The sequence below is a fragment of the Patella vulgata genome, chromosome 2 (genome assembly GCF_932274485.2).
Source record: "Patella vulgata chromosome 2, xgPatVulg1.2, whole genome shotgun sequence".
NCBI lineage: Eukaryota > Metazoa > Mollusca > Gastropoda > Patellidae > Patella > Patella vulgata.
In genome coordinates, this window is record NC_065880.2 from 71,118,533 (window position 1) to 71,133,690 (window position 15,158).

At 34.6% G+C, this 15,158-nt stretch overlaps 1 protein-coding gene across 3 annotated transcripts in view; it reads right to left on the reverse strand.

The window, feature by feature from the left end:
• The window catches only part of LOC126810599 (acetylcholine receptor subunit alpha-type acr-16), a 123,291-nt gene extending 108,798 nt beyond the window's left edge, over positions 1 to 14,493 (reverse strand). For 2 of the 3 annotated variants that reach the window (XM_050535759.1, XM_050535762.1), the window contains exon 1: positions 14,391 to 14,489. The gene's annotated coding sequence lies outside the window, so the exon portion shown is untranslated. Of the gene's footprint in view, positions 1 to 14,390 lie in introns of all 3 variants that reach the window. The other variant, XM_050535760.1, reaches the window with a different exon arrangement.
• Positions 14,494 to 15,158: the final 665 nt, after the last annotated feature.

The following is a 15,158-nucleotide window of genomic DNA, read 5'->3' on the forward strand; positions in this document are numbered from 1 at the left end:
ATTTTCTACAATGGAATTACAAAGTTTCCAAAACTCAGACTGATTAAATAATGTTAGTTAATTGAGAAAGTTCAGTCATTAGCGTTTAGCGAATATACTTCCAAAGTGGTGTGATAGCCATTTGCTTTACTCGCAGACTATATTTATTGATAAGCGAGGTGATTGAGTCAACTCTTATGGTAGCCTTTGACCCAAAGGTTATCGCCTTCACAGTAGCCCTCGGCTTCTAAAATCCACATTGCTATAAGAAGTGACAAGTGCCCTGTATGGGAACAGAGTAAGCTTACTCTTTCTAGAAGGCCTAATAAAACTTCCCATCGGGCAATTTGTATTGTCCTTTTGTATAAGCTACAGTTTTACCATGTTATGTGTAGACATAAACCCAGGATGTAAATTGACAGTTCATATTGAATAAACCGAATGTGTGGATTCTAAATTTCCATAGATGGGAATCATTATTTATATAATAACAATATCCATACAGATATTTTTCACAAGAACAGCAGTAATACATTACCTATACATTGATTCTTTTTGTCAGATCTAATCTAATATCGGCCATTACTTGTAATTTACATACGCCATGCTAATTTCGTCAAATAATATCCTGTTGAGTAGGAGTCGAACCACTGATGATAATAATTATGTCGATATATATTGACTTATTAATATATCATTATAGAACTTTACTATACATCATTCAATAACACGGTCATTAAGTATTTCCTAAAGGAACAATCTCAAATATAAAAGTAAAGCAATACTTGTAAGCGATATGAGCTCAACCAAGAAGTTGTAATAGGAGTAAGCATACCTGTCTCGTCCACGACACTTATAGGGATATAGTCTGTGTTTCAAGTATGCCAGATTTTACAGGGCACACCTTCGTACAAATTTTGTATAAGTAATTATATGTAAATCAAACGATTAATGTCGCCCATGGGGGTTTCAGCCCAAACACACCGTATAGTGCAAACTCAGTTCGACTATTATCCATTACAAAGGTAATAGACTACAGATGGATTCTAACATCTTTTCTCATGTATAAACATTTTGGTTGTGTTTTTGTATTCACACAAGGTTTTCTTCACCAGGATCTAATGGATTCAAATATGTTTAATACGATATAGATGCCATTTTGGTTCAATCCCAAGCTAGTACGTGAAAGGAGTGGGGTCGCCTGCCTACACTCCGAGTCCTTCCACTGCTAAAACAACCTTACGCGCAAGGTTTTCTATTAGTGTACCTTTATAATAACAATAATAAATAGTGTATTTTGTGCCGGGTGTTGGTCGAAAGTCAGTTTAAGTAAACTTTTAAAGTATCAGATAAATTTTCCTAGAATACTACATTGACACAATCGTCAGTGAAACTGTTCACACTCATGTAAGTGTTTTTAATATTTACAATGGATTCAATTATGATCACATTTAATGTATTTTTTAATTTCAAAGCATAATATACATAATTCAAGATCTTATCTAAGACTGTGGTATTATGAGACAACATAAATGGAACATAATGGTATTTATTTCAAACTTAGAATTTAAAAGCACATTAAGTTGGATCTATCTGATATAATATGCACTATTTTAATATCATTCCGATCTTATAATAGAGCGGGAGCCCGGGAGTTAACCTAGCTGAAAAGTGTACCAATTTTCTCCTATATTGTGTTAATGCATGTATATCTGGTATCATCAGAATGCAAGTCTGGTGGGTGTGGTATTCCACGACCAAAATGCCATGCCCCACAACTAGACTAGATTTGCTCAAAAGTGTACCACATGAAAAAAGAAAATCGTACAGCAGTGTTCATCTTCAGGTATTACAAAAACACCCTGACAGACATTTCTAGTGGTGGGGAACCCCTGACAGAGCTACGTAATTGCCAAACATTTGTAGTGGTGGAGTCTCCCTGACAAGAGTTATCTCATTTCCAGTCCATAGCTAGGCTAGATTAGCTGAAATCTGTACCACCTAAAAGTGGTAGGTTATCCCTGACAGAGCTATGTAATTGTCAGACATTTGTAGTGGTAGAGTATCCCAGACAAGAGTTTTCTAATTTCCAGACCGCAGCTAGGCTAGATTAGTTGAAATCTGTACCACCTAAAACAGCTTTGGAGTTGTTCAGTACAACCACAGGAATCATGAATGACCACTGCATTGATACCATATAGAAGAAAATTGGTACACTTTTCAGCTAGGTTGACCATCTGGGCTCCTGGGCCCTGTTTCTCAAAATCATAACTAAAGATAAAATTCAAATTTTAGTAGATACTTCAATATTGATTGGCTAAGCCAACATTTCGCGGCACACTTAGGAAGATCTTGCCACGGCACACTGGTTGAGAATCACTGGGCTAAGCACTAGAATCAGTCTAATATAATCCAATCAAATTACTAAAATGTGGATTTTATCTTAGTCAAAATTTCGTGAAACAACCCCAGGTCTATAAAGCCTTCATAGAGAATGTGTTTGCTCGTACGAAAATGGTAACAACATTGTTATTAATTTATTTACAGTAAGATAGCAGCGTGAAATCAGTGGAAACCAATATTAGGTTTTAATAATGGCATGTATTCCGGCATGGTGGGACTTTAATTTCAAATTGCGAATGATCACTATTGTGAATCAGAAGGGAATTATTTTATATCAATAGTCGTTACAGAAACTACAGAAAATATTTAACATTTCTTTTGTTTGTTAATAGATTTTAGTCCTTCTGGTCTCTTTTCGATCACCGTTTATTACTTGTCGGTGGTACCAGAACGAAACGGCTAGCCGACACGCAATCTTGTTGTTTACATTTCCAGTACATTTACCGAATAAATATGGTGTCCTTACTACAATATCTATGGCCAGATCAGTGTTATTTTAACTAAAACATTCATACAATCTTTTAAACACTGTAACACAATTAGGCCTATACAGCGTGTCACGTCTTACATAATACGAAAGTTAAGCTGTCTACAATTAGCTCCACATAGACAAGAAGCTAATTGACAGACATTTCAATTTCTAAATTTTAGTCGAAACACTAAATATACTCTGATAATTTTGAGAAGTGTTTATTTTGCTCCGGTTTAATAAAAACACTGGAGATTTAAGCTGAATTGAATTCAGAATAAAGTCTTATTCCGTATTTAGGCGCCACACTCAATTCGCTAAAATCCGAACTGAATCTGAGTCCGTATATTTTTTCCGAATTCAATCTGGAACAACTATTCTGAATCGGGTTATTCGCAGTCAAAATGTTAGTGGGCGTGCGCTAGAAAGAAAGCTAGAGCGCGTGAGATAGACACCTAGGAGAGAGAGAGAGGGGGTGCTGGAGGGGGGGGGGCTAGAGAGATATAAAAAGAGGGCGAGATAGAGAGAGGTGAAGAGAGTAAGGTAGAGAGACGTCTGCACGATACGACTAGGCTTTGTCCCTCAGGCATATTGCGCGCGAGAGACACAGAATGAGGGATACAGAGAAGATGGGGCTGGGGTTAGAGAAAGGTATAACATCCACTCGACACAAACTAGGCCATTTCGGGACTAGCTTATGCATAATTTTATTTTAATAATTTGCTTGCGCGTAGGGGTCTGTATCAATGATAGAAGGTCGGAGAAAACCCAACGAGGTTGTGCGGGCTACCATATTCTTAACAATGCCATTTGACTCAATTACAGAAGCGTACGTACCCGTAAGACTAATCGAACTTCCACCCCACCGCTAAATCACATAAGTTCGTAAACAGCAGTAAGTATAGGTAGGTAGAGCGTACAAAAAGGTCGTAAGTGACTTCCAGAATTACCACACCTGATAATTGAAAACTTTATATTGCATTTCTAACTATCCCAAATCATAACGTCATATTGTACGAAATATTAGGAAAAACAAATTTAAAAAAATTTACAGTATCATTTTCAAACCTTTAAACCTGATTTTCTCAAAAAGTGAAAAATGTTACCTCTCAGGGGACGACTTGCCTGGCAACCAATCTCTCATCTTTACGCTTCCCAAAATTTTAATCTTAAAACCTGTGACCGATAGAGTATGCTCAACGCCAGAAGCTTATAGCGACTGTAAATAGATTTATAATATGAATAAAAACTTTAAATGTCATTTGAGCAAGCAATTATTGAAATTGGCGAGCTCCTGTTTTTTTGTGAAGATTTTTGTAGATGGTTTTAAGACAGTAAAGATGTTTTATAATGTAATGTTTTAGGAATTAGCATTCAATACACGAAAAACATTATTAACGCATCATTGAAACTATATCTGGCGGATTCTATAATATTTTAAAGGGGAAACTATAAGATCGTACATGTTCTATCATATTAATATCTTTTAAGGTGTACTTTCCTCGAGAGACTAGATTGTTAATACACAATCAGCGATTGGAATTATATATTCGAACTCCTGGGAGTAATATTTTTATGGACCAAAACATTTTATTATCTTACAAGATACTTCAAGCGACGTCTTCGAATTTTAACACAGTGGCCATTATGTAGGATTCGTAAAAGATGATGAATCGACAATGGCTAGAGGTACCATTAAAATACACAATCAGATATCGGTGACATAGCGAGTGATTGGCAAGTTCTGGTTAGTATGCACATGACGCCTATCCATTGTACGTGTGAATAAACAAAACAATTTACAAAGAGCTAATCTGAAAGCTCTGTATTTAACGTTGTAGAATATGGGAAAGTTGTAGTAATATCGGACTTCTTTGTTGTGTTTTCTTCGTGATCGTAAATATAACTACAGGTTAGGTCGTTTATACAACTTTATTATTAAAACCGCTTGGCATCAATGTTCCCCGTTCTTAATAGGGAGTATTATAGCTTTTGACGGCTGCTCTGACAAACCGAGTGAGCTCTACTGAATTTCACCCTCTTTTTTAACCCCTTAATTTCTTGACGTTAAAATTCCTTCCCAAATATGGAATAAACACCCCCATACCCCAAAGACCGGGAGGGGAACATTACCTTATTTGGTCAACCAAACACCTGTCCTATTATACAAGATAGTATTTGATGGATATTTTGACAATGGAAAGGACGAGCCCATTGTTTTTACCAAATTATCACTGTTTTTATATACAAACACATCAGTCAATTTTATTTGAGTGCGTGAGATATGACTCTATACAAAGTGTGAGTCTTATAATTAGTTAAAGATACAATATGGTTGCAAAGACCATATTACTACAGAAGAGTTCATCGGATTTTTAGGGCGTGATTGCCCCTTGTTAGTGGTGCAGGACGAGGGACCTGGCAAATAGAGCGCATAGTTGTTCGGATAGACGAAAAAGCCAGGTACCGTGTACACGTTGGCGCGGAGAAAAAAGTACTCTTAACAGTTGAAACTCATTTGCTGGGCTATGTTATACATCATTAATATTATGTAATAGGAAAGAGGAAAACTTTCCTGCAATTAACATAATAGTGTGTAACAAAAGGCCTACATTTTCTAACATAAGCATTATGCGTTATATTAAAAATCCCAGAAAGAATAAACAATTTTTAACATCAGCATTATATTATGTTCCAGAAAGATGATATACTTTCTAACATTCGCATGAAATTATGTACTAATAACATAAAAATATTTACCAGAAAGATGAAACCATTTCTTCCAATAACATAATATTATTTACCATTAACATAATATTAGGAGAGTTGTTAAATAGTCCGTTACCCTTTCATACAAAGGAAATATCATGTACCATTTCAACCAATAACATAATATGATGTATCAGAACAATGAAACCATTGCTACCAATAATAATATATCATGTACCAGAACGATGAAACGATTTTTACCAATAACATAATATTATGTACCAGAACGACGAAACAATTACTACTTCTAGCTTATAGTAACCAACCCTTACATGTTCTATTATTTGCATTATATTACGTACCAGACAGTATAATATAATATATCAGAAAAAAGTTAAATTTATACAATTAGCATTATGTTATGTACCATAAATGAAATGAAATGAAACCATTTACACCATTAGCATAATAGAATTTATATTACCCTTTTTGTCATGCCAACTCTTCGTACAGTACTGGTTTTCATTTAGAAATGAACAACACTTATACAATTATCAATCCTATATCTTTGAGAACAATAAATTTCGTTTCCAGCCACCAGCTAACATTATTTTAATTAATTGTAGCATATAATAAGTATCAGCGCTAACTGTACACTTGCCTGAGTGACTGGCTATTCGTTGAATTTTCTATCGGAGCATAAAAGAATTTGTTTTTCATAAATCACACTGCCAAATATACAATTGTTTATTGGACAGTTATTGGTTAGCTAGCTTTTGTTAAAAGTATATTTCATTATTTTAGATACATTTATCGCTTTATTTACTATGCAATATCCTGTTTATATGCATGGAAAATGTTTTTAAAATTATAGTTAACTACAATACAAAATAGAAAAATTATTGGAAATTGGATACAGTTAAAAGTATTAATAAGACAGCTGTGGGCCTGGTATAACACTACAAAAGTCAGTCACAGTAAATATGTAAGTATTTTAATTGTATTAATCATATGTTTTTCTAAATACTAGTACTTCAATGAAACATTTTAATTACTATTCGTAAGCAACATTGACCACATACAACTGATCTTAGCGTTATAAAAGCCTTAGCCGGGAGATGTAAGATGATACAAGTTGAGTTCTTCTGGGCCCCGGCTCATCTGTTATGGAGATGACAGCTACAGTGGTGCCTACGGTGTCTAGAAAACCATGTCACGAAATCTTGCCGTGGTGTGGTTGTCACTAATGGTATATTAACAATAGGTCAAAATGATTTACCGTTTGTGAATCATTCAGCATTTTTAACGATCAAGGCTAAATATTTGGGGATGTAACTTGCAAACTTTATTTACATTTTTAATTTTGATTTGCACACCGATTGACTCCTGTATCCACGAATGCACTGTTAAATGCAGTACTATTACTTTAAGATTCGGTGTGTAACAGCTAGATCTTTTTCTTTTTACTTCAAATATTTATCAGTATTTGAACAGTTTTTAACATGACACGCCCAGTATCTATTGGCAAGTATCGTTGCTACGATAATAACCAATCTACGCTCCATTTCGTCAAAACTTCAAACAGGCATAACTTTGCACAGAATAAAGTAATTTGACTGAAATTTTTCAATTTAATTTTTTTTCATTATCTATTTTTAAATTATTACAGCACAAACGTCCAACTCTTTATTCTTACATAACACATCTTCAATAGTGTGATCAGGGCAGTGTCTAGAGAACATCCAATTATTATTCAAATCATGTATGTTGCGACTGGGCATAGGATTCAACACGACACCTGAAAGAACATCCGTTCTTTTATATCTAAAACTACAAATTGTCGCTTCGATGAGTCTTTTCTGCTTTGAAAAACTGGTCTACACAAAAATACATATTTAAAACCACCGAGTGAATTAGTCTAATTGTTAATTTTATGAAGTGTTCCGTAAGGGTTTCACATAAGACAACACGCTGCCAGATCACATTGTCATTGGACATTAAACTTTAGACAGATAAAAAAAATCAAAATCACTAAACCATTAGAGGCGTGCCCATCTTCATTAGCCCAGTCGGAACAGAACAGCAGGACGTTTAACCCCATTTCATTAGAGGCGAGACACTACGACAGTATGCTTTTTTTTCCATTTCGTCACTCCACATGATTTGTACTATTAATCTGATTGAGGTAAAAATAGTAACTGAATTTCTCGCACTATCCAAAATACTTTGTGGATTAATATTGGCGAAAGTTTGGTGATCTACTACCTAACCGCCAATATATTTTCATTGACACATTTTAATCAAGATGTTTTTTATAAGGGTGTTGAGTGGCCGAATTGTCTAAGGCATACACTTTAGATCATAAGGTCTGTCATTGGGTCAATTAGTGTGGTTTCGATTCCCAGCCAGTACGTGAGAAGGAGTAGGGTCGCCAGCCCAACCTCGTGGTTTTTTTTCAGAGCTCTCTCACCGTTAAAGACCCCCTACAAGTAGATATTTATTCAAATAGAATTGAACCATATATTAGTCCCGTAATGACCTAGTGTGTGCTGAGTGGACGCTTACCCCCCCCCCCCCCTCTCTCATTAGTATTCGAATAGTGAAATACTTTTCGCAGCCTTCAACAATCTGAATAGAATGTTACTGTCACCGATATTATAAATAACAGTTGTCTTGTGAGTGAAAACACATTCTTTCCCAGGGATCTGGAAACAAACACAGCCATAGTCTATTATTGGCTTCTAGCGGTGTTGTCGACTTTCCAGTTACTCTGTAGTTTGTATTATATTAAACGTAAATTGTTATAAACACGTTCGCGTAATACAAATATAACGGTTAGAGCTATAACATCCAAATACTAAGCCTATTTCAATCACACTTGGGGAAACGCACGTCGCATAAATAAATGTTTCCGAATGTGGGCTTTAAGGTGAATTTATGCCATTTTTCTTTAATAATATAAATTCGCTAAAATGTTGGATTTTTGGTTAAATGAAACCATTCTTATATTACTAGATGTCCCGAATAGAAACATTATTATACGATTTATCAGATAACCTAAACCTATTTCACTCATTCTTAATAACATAATAGGTCCCATACATCACTTTGTTCTCGTACTCGTTCAGCTACATGAACTAGGTCTAAAGCAATGACTATATTTTAGAAGGTTACAGAGAAATCACATTAGGTAATTGGCTAGTCCAAGTAAAGATAGAATGGGGGTCAAGATACTGGAATCAGATCACTATATCAACCCTTATTTCACGTAATAGAACTAAAGTAGTCATCTTTTATTCTATTGATCTTAAACTGGCACCAAGGATACCAAAATATAATGAGCCTACTTATGATAGACTTATCTTAACCGATTTATCAGGTACCAATAATATAGATATATATTATATTATTTCCAACTTGACTAGACAAGTTGATTAGAAATAGGTCACTAGTGTGAAATAAATCTCAAAATTGTGTTAAAGAAGCTAAATCGCTAACATTTGGGACCTAGAAATTCACAAAAGTGGGTCGCAACGCATATAATACTGTAATATGAATGTATATAAACTGATTTACATTTAATGGTTTCCGTTTTTACTCCAATTTCAAATCAGTTATGTTCGGCGAAATAAGTCAGCAATCTCAATCGAGTGCAAATTTCTAGCGTCTAGTTATTCTAGTCTACAAATCTCCATTTGATTTGGTGCAATGTGTCTAGCCTCGTCCCTCGAGTCTCTCAATACAACTGGGGCTGAAGCGCATTATGGTACACGATTCGTGTACCAATGTTAAAAAAATTGTTTTATCTTAAATATCGGATATTAGAAGCTCATCTTTTCCAGGTAAGTTTACATCATCAATGTTGATTTAAATTGACCAATAATTCGTGTTTTCGATGGCGAACGTCTCCTTTTGGAAAGACATACATGTAAGAGATAACAAAATAACACAAAAAAATGGGGTAGGGATAATACTACTTCCGGTATATTTACTAATCAGTAATTTCATACCTGAATGCATAATGAAGTAATATACGTGTGTTTAGTAAGAAGACAATATTAATATAATTAGGTTTATGCAATGCCAAACTTCCTTTATAAGCAAGTAGCAGTCGACTATGTCGCAAAATACCGCAAGAAAGTGGTTGTCCATTACGTACCAAAATACCATAGCAAGTGGTTGTCTATGACGTACCAAAATACCATGTAACAAGAGGGTGTCCATTACGTAGCAAAATGTCATAAACAGGTTGATGTCCATTACGTACCAAAATATGTTCGATTTGGATGTTTAAAAACACATAAGATACAAACAAAAACGGAAAATTATGTAACGACACTTACTTGCCAATTGGAATAGATATGGTATTCTCTACCCGTTGGACTTAAGGAATGTGAAGCGCTGTGATAAAATCGCCGGTCATGCTATGCAAGTACACAGGCACACAACAATATCATTGATTACGTGAAATTTCTACTTTTGTCAGAACTGGCACGCATACGTCGTTTCTTGAACGACTACTGCTTTGGCGTACACATAAGCTAAAGAACTGAGGCAGTAAAGGATTGGACAGTAATATCAACTTTTACCAACGACGTGGGTTTGAATTTGCAAATGCGTGCAATTATTTATAATTACATGACAATAGGTTTCCCTTGTCAGCGGTTTTGAGTGCAGGTACTGGTAAGGACAAAACGTCTAGTCGTTCGCATGGGGCAAAATACAGAGCGGGATCCGTCTAACGTTGGTGTGCACGTAAAATAACAGTTGAAATTTGATGAAGAGTAGTCGAAAACGCTTAAACGTCAGTGACCGGGTCAAATGTCCACCATAGCACCCTCCGTTGAGTATGCTCATCACAAATAGCCCATGCAAAGCAGTAAGACGTTAAACCTCATTTCATGATATATGTTGTACTTCAAGTTCAGTTTTCTATATCAGAATGTTACAGGCATTTGTAATATTGTAAGATCAAACCCAGCGACTGCTTTATGTGTAAAATAGATGATCTTTAAAAATACCACAGGAGTGAACTTCCGCTTGGGTTATTGATAAATAATAATTATTTTATCTTAATTATATATAGGTGAGACGCGTGCCAGGTAAAATGATTCTAACGCAAATATAGGATGTTCACTGATCTATAAATAAATATATCGCTGATAATTTAATCAATGACAACACATGATGTAAATAATACCCAACACAAATTACCATGGATGTCAAACTCAAGAACGATATTGGGTCTCTGGTAGTCAAGCTGTCAAGGCAATGGACTCTCGACTAGAATTTCCCTAGTTCAAATCCTGGCCTTGGACGCGAAGATCCATTGTCGTTCGCAAGGAACAAAAAACCGCCGTTTACTCACGTGCACATTGGTATATACGTACAAGATCCCTTAACATATGGAAATAGAAGAAGGGTAGGTGAAAACGCCGCTTTCCTGAGAGAATTTTCAAACGTAATCATAAAAATAAAATTTTTATTTACAAACTAGTAGAGGTTTCATTAATAATTGTTAGTAATATTTCCAAACAAATTAGAGGAGGTTTCAATAATAATTGTTAGTAATATTTCCAGGCAAATTAGAAGAGGTTTAAATAATAATTGTTAGTAATATTTCCAGGCAAATTAGAAGAGGTTTCAATAATAATTGTTAGTAATATTTCCAGGCAAATTAGAAGAGGTTTCAATATTAATTGTTAGTAATATTTCCATTATCACGTTACCGGTATATTCCTTTTCATTATTAATATTATCTAATTGTATTAAAAATACAGATAAAGGGGGCCAAGTTGCGCACTCGATCCCGGTTTTGGCCGAGAAAGATCATCGGGATTTGTAGGTGTGGTTTCAACTTTTCTGGGGTACATGACGTAGGACCTACCAAAGAAAAGCAGAGTCATTCGCTTGGTACGATAAACCGAGAACCCGTGTACACGCTGGTGTGCACGTAAAAGAACCCATGAAAGATGGAATTCGAAATACGAGTAGGCCGCTGTCGGGGTAAAAATTCCCCTGGTAGCAGACTGTATGACACATGTCCGTCTTCATTAGAAAGATTGGTGCAGAAAGGTAGGACGTTAAACCTTATAACATTTCTTGCCATATATGCACCCCTATTTTCAATACAACAGGTTATAAATAAATATTAATCATGTCAGACGTAGTTATCTATTTCACTCGTCGCTTTCTTGAATAAACTAATTCATTAGCACATTTCCATAAAAAGAATCTAACAAAGTTCAAAAATACTACATACCCTCAGTTCATTTCAAAATCAACACAAAAGACGAAAATGATCAAAAAGGTGGCACTCCATGACATGTCGTTGCCCATACGCATGTAAATGGTGACTTTTTCGAAGACTTTTTTAAACCTCTGAAATTAAACTTTTTATAAGTTTCAACAAGATAATCATTCTATCTAATCAACGAGATCCCTTTGGTATTAAAATGATTCAAAATCTCATTTAATTTAATCTGTTTGAATCTGTTGTTATAAAGTTTATACCATGGATATCAGCCCCGCTCATCTTCAATACCCTTTATAAGTAATATTCCTCATCAATTCAGCTTTTAACTATGCAACTTTTGTTCTTTCTTATTTTAGAAAAGAAGCATAATTGTACTCGATGCTTTCAAAACAAACAGTTTTTTTTTAAATCATTAATTATTTTGCGTAGATTTCCTCGACTGATAATAATTCTCTGTTAAAATAGTAAAGGCTTTATATCGCCATTTAACTTATTCTAAGAAATCTGATTCGAACAAAAAAAGTTGTTATTAGTGCTAGCACCAAGTTGCTAATTAAATGCTTTCTTAATACATGGATTTTGAAGAAAAACTATAAAGTTAAGTCAAACAGATGAGATTATGTGAAATCCTCACCTGTTTGATAATTTTGTCACCTACATTCGACAGTGGTCGCCGTGTTGAACTGATCTTGTGATCTTATTATAAATATGCATAGATTGTTCTTGGTCGTAAGCAATAAGTAAAGGCTAAAAAAACACGAAGTTTAAGTCACTCATCCACCGTTTTGATGATGAATTCCATAGTTTAAAACCATGTCACTTTCCAATCTTGTGAACGCGATACGGACGTAAAATTTTTAAAACTTGATGGGACACTATTGAAATTCAGAATATTTCGTTTATAAACTTCGAAGTAATATTTCAGTTAAGGTTTTGACATTTAAACCTTGATGACATGGTGTAAACTCCATGGAAAATTTTAAAATCTTGGGAGGTTGTTTGTTGGGATATAGGGGGCCTTATCGGAATTCAAAAACGCCAGTTCTGGCCCCGAGTTCACAAAGCATTCTCAGACTTAAGTTAAGAATTTACTCAACTTCCAATCACTGTTTATGAGAAATATCTTTGATCCAGAAACACAAATCTTGCACATAGTTTCTTATTGACGTATTTGATCCATTAAAACAACAGAGGTTTTATAAAGGGCTATATTTTAGCTAAAATAAGGCGAACAATTTTAAGTAACTTAAGTCTGAGAACTCGTTTCTCGATCTTAGTTTACACTTTATTTTTGAGCGCATACACTACAATGCTCTCTATTAGTATCCGTAAGTACAGGACAACCACACTACAAATACAATAATCGTGATATTGTTCCCAATTTTCCTACCTTTGGAGTTATCACCATGAAATGGAGTTATCTCCATGAAACTGGGTTATCTCCATGATTATGTTTAAACAAGCTGCATGTTTTCAACCGGATATTGAGTTTATTGAAAACGTGATACAAAGTTCGTTGTGGATTTTTTTAAAAGAATTATTTGGAACTTTTAACACTTGCTCATCAGGATGTGTTAACATTGACTTTAGAATTAAGAATGACGACTTTACTGCCGGTGGGCGTCTTAGAGAACCTGACAAGTCTCCGCCTGTGTTTACATAGATAAAATTGCGTCTTAATGTGGCTAAATACTAAATGCGTACTTGTGAAACGTGGCTTTAAACTTCTTAATTAGGAGTAGTTCCATCATATTAAATATCAAATTTAGATAAAATAATGGCTGGTTCTTTAAATAATTAGTAAACAATTTTTATCAATATATACTTCGTATAAAATATAAACATAGTTTAAGTTTAGGCTAATACTAATAGCCCCTTGTTCTTAATTTTCTTCCATAGTTTTTTTTTAAAAATATTGCATTACTTAATGAGCCATGGATATATTTACATTCTATATATGGATACAATAACAAGTATTGCTGTTCCGTAGCAACTTTATCTGAGTGAATATGTATCTAACTTTATTTCTGGCTGTGTTATATGTGTATATAGTTTGCCCTGTTTATACTTCGTGGCACCGTTTTCCTCAAGAATCACGAATAACAGAGGTTCAATAAGTGAAGATATGAAGCAAATTTCATGGGTTTTTTATTCAATCATGAATTTTTAAAATTCAATTATATGACTATTTGTGAAAGGAATACCGACGTTTTTATACATCATTAGAATGTCAATTATCAACTTCTCAACAACATCTAATAAAAAATTTAGAAGGTCGTCGAAGACAGAAAACCAATAAAGTATCTTTGAATGGAAACTCTAAATACCAGGCACCAAGTAGTTTTAAATCCTGACTTTCTATAAGACTACTTGTCTAAAAGGATCAGCGACAAAGTAGTTGACACTCTAAAGTGATTATTGGATAAATCTTCGATTTAAGAAAAAGACTTGGATGGCATCAATTCATTCTACAACTTCTTTACTCCGTTTAAATGCTACTTGGTTTAATACAATGGTTATGACAAAAGTCTTGCTTTGTTTATATCTGTGGTTTTAATTAAAGGTGATTCTTACCTTGGTGTGCTAGAAAAACATTTCTGCTATATCCGATAAGATGGCTTTGTTGTTTTGCATGTTATAAGACATCAGTATGACATACAATCTACTTCATAGCCTCTCTTCACACTAAGATCAATACAACAGCTTGCAAAACTAACAGATAAAACACGCATGCGTACCGGATATCGATAGGTTTACATCAATGACAATGTGTGGCGGGTTGCAGACTTTGATATAGAATCGTCACGTTTAGTGGAACTGGCGGGCGTAGAGTCATTTAGTTCACAAATATTCCCCGTATTTGTCGAAGATTTACTTGAATAATCTTTCACAAGAAGCTCGGCTTCTACATTATTGTACATGGTAATAATGTCTGGCAAAATTAATCTGTGTTAAAGAAACTTCACAGAAACCCAGGTCTAAAGCAGAAAACTTCATTTGGGATGTTATATTTGATGAAAGAGGAACGTGTGGTGTTTTAAGAAGAGTGTGATTAGTAAGGTTTAAAGCAGTCTGTTTTTCCTGTTTACCGCGTACAGTTCCCTCGCTTCTATAATTATAACATGAATCTCTAATATCCCTGATAAACAGGATCCCTGTCAATAATCAGTTTATTAGCCAATCCCCGTGTTAATATTTACATCCAATCAAAACACCAACAATTGTATTTGTGCTGATTGTTTTATATCCCTAGTAAAATGTGACATCTTAGAGATAGTAACAGCTGAACATATCCCTAACTCTAACCAGATCATATCTACTAGTCCTAGAATATCATTTGAA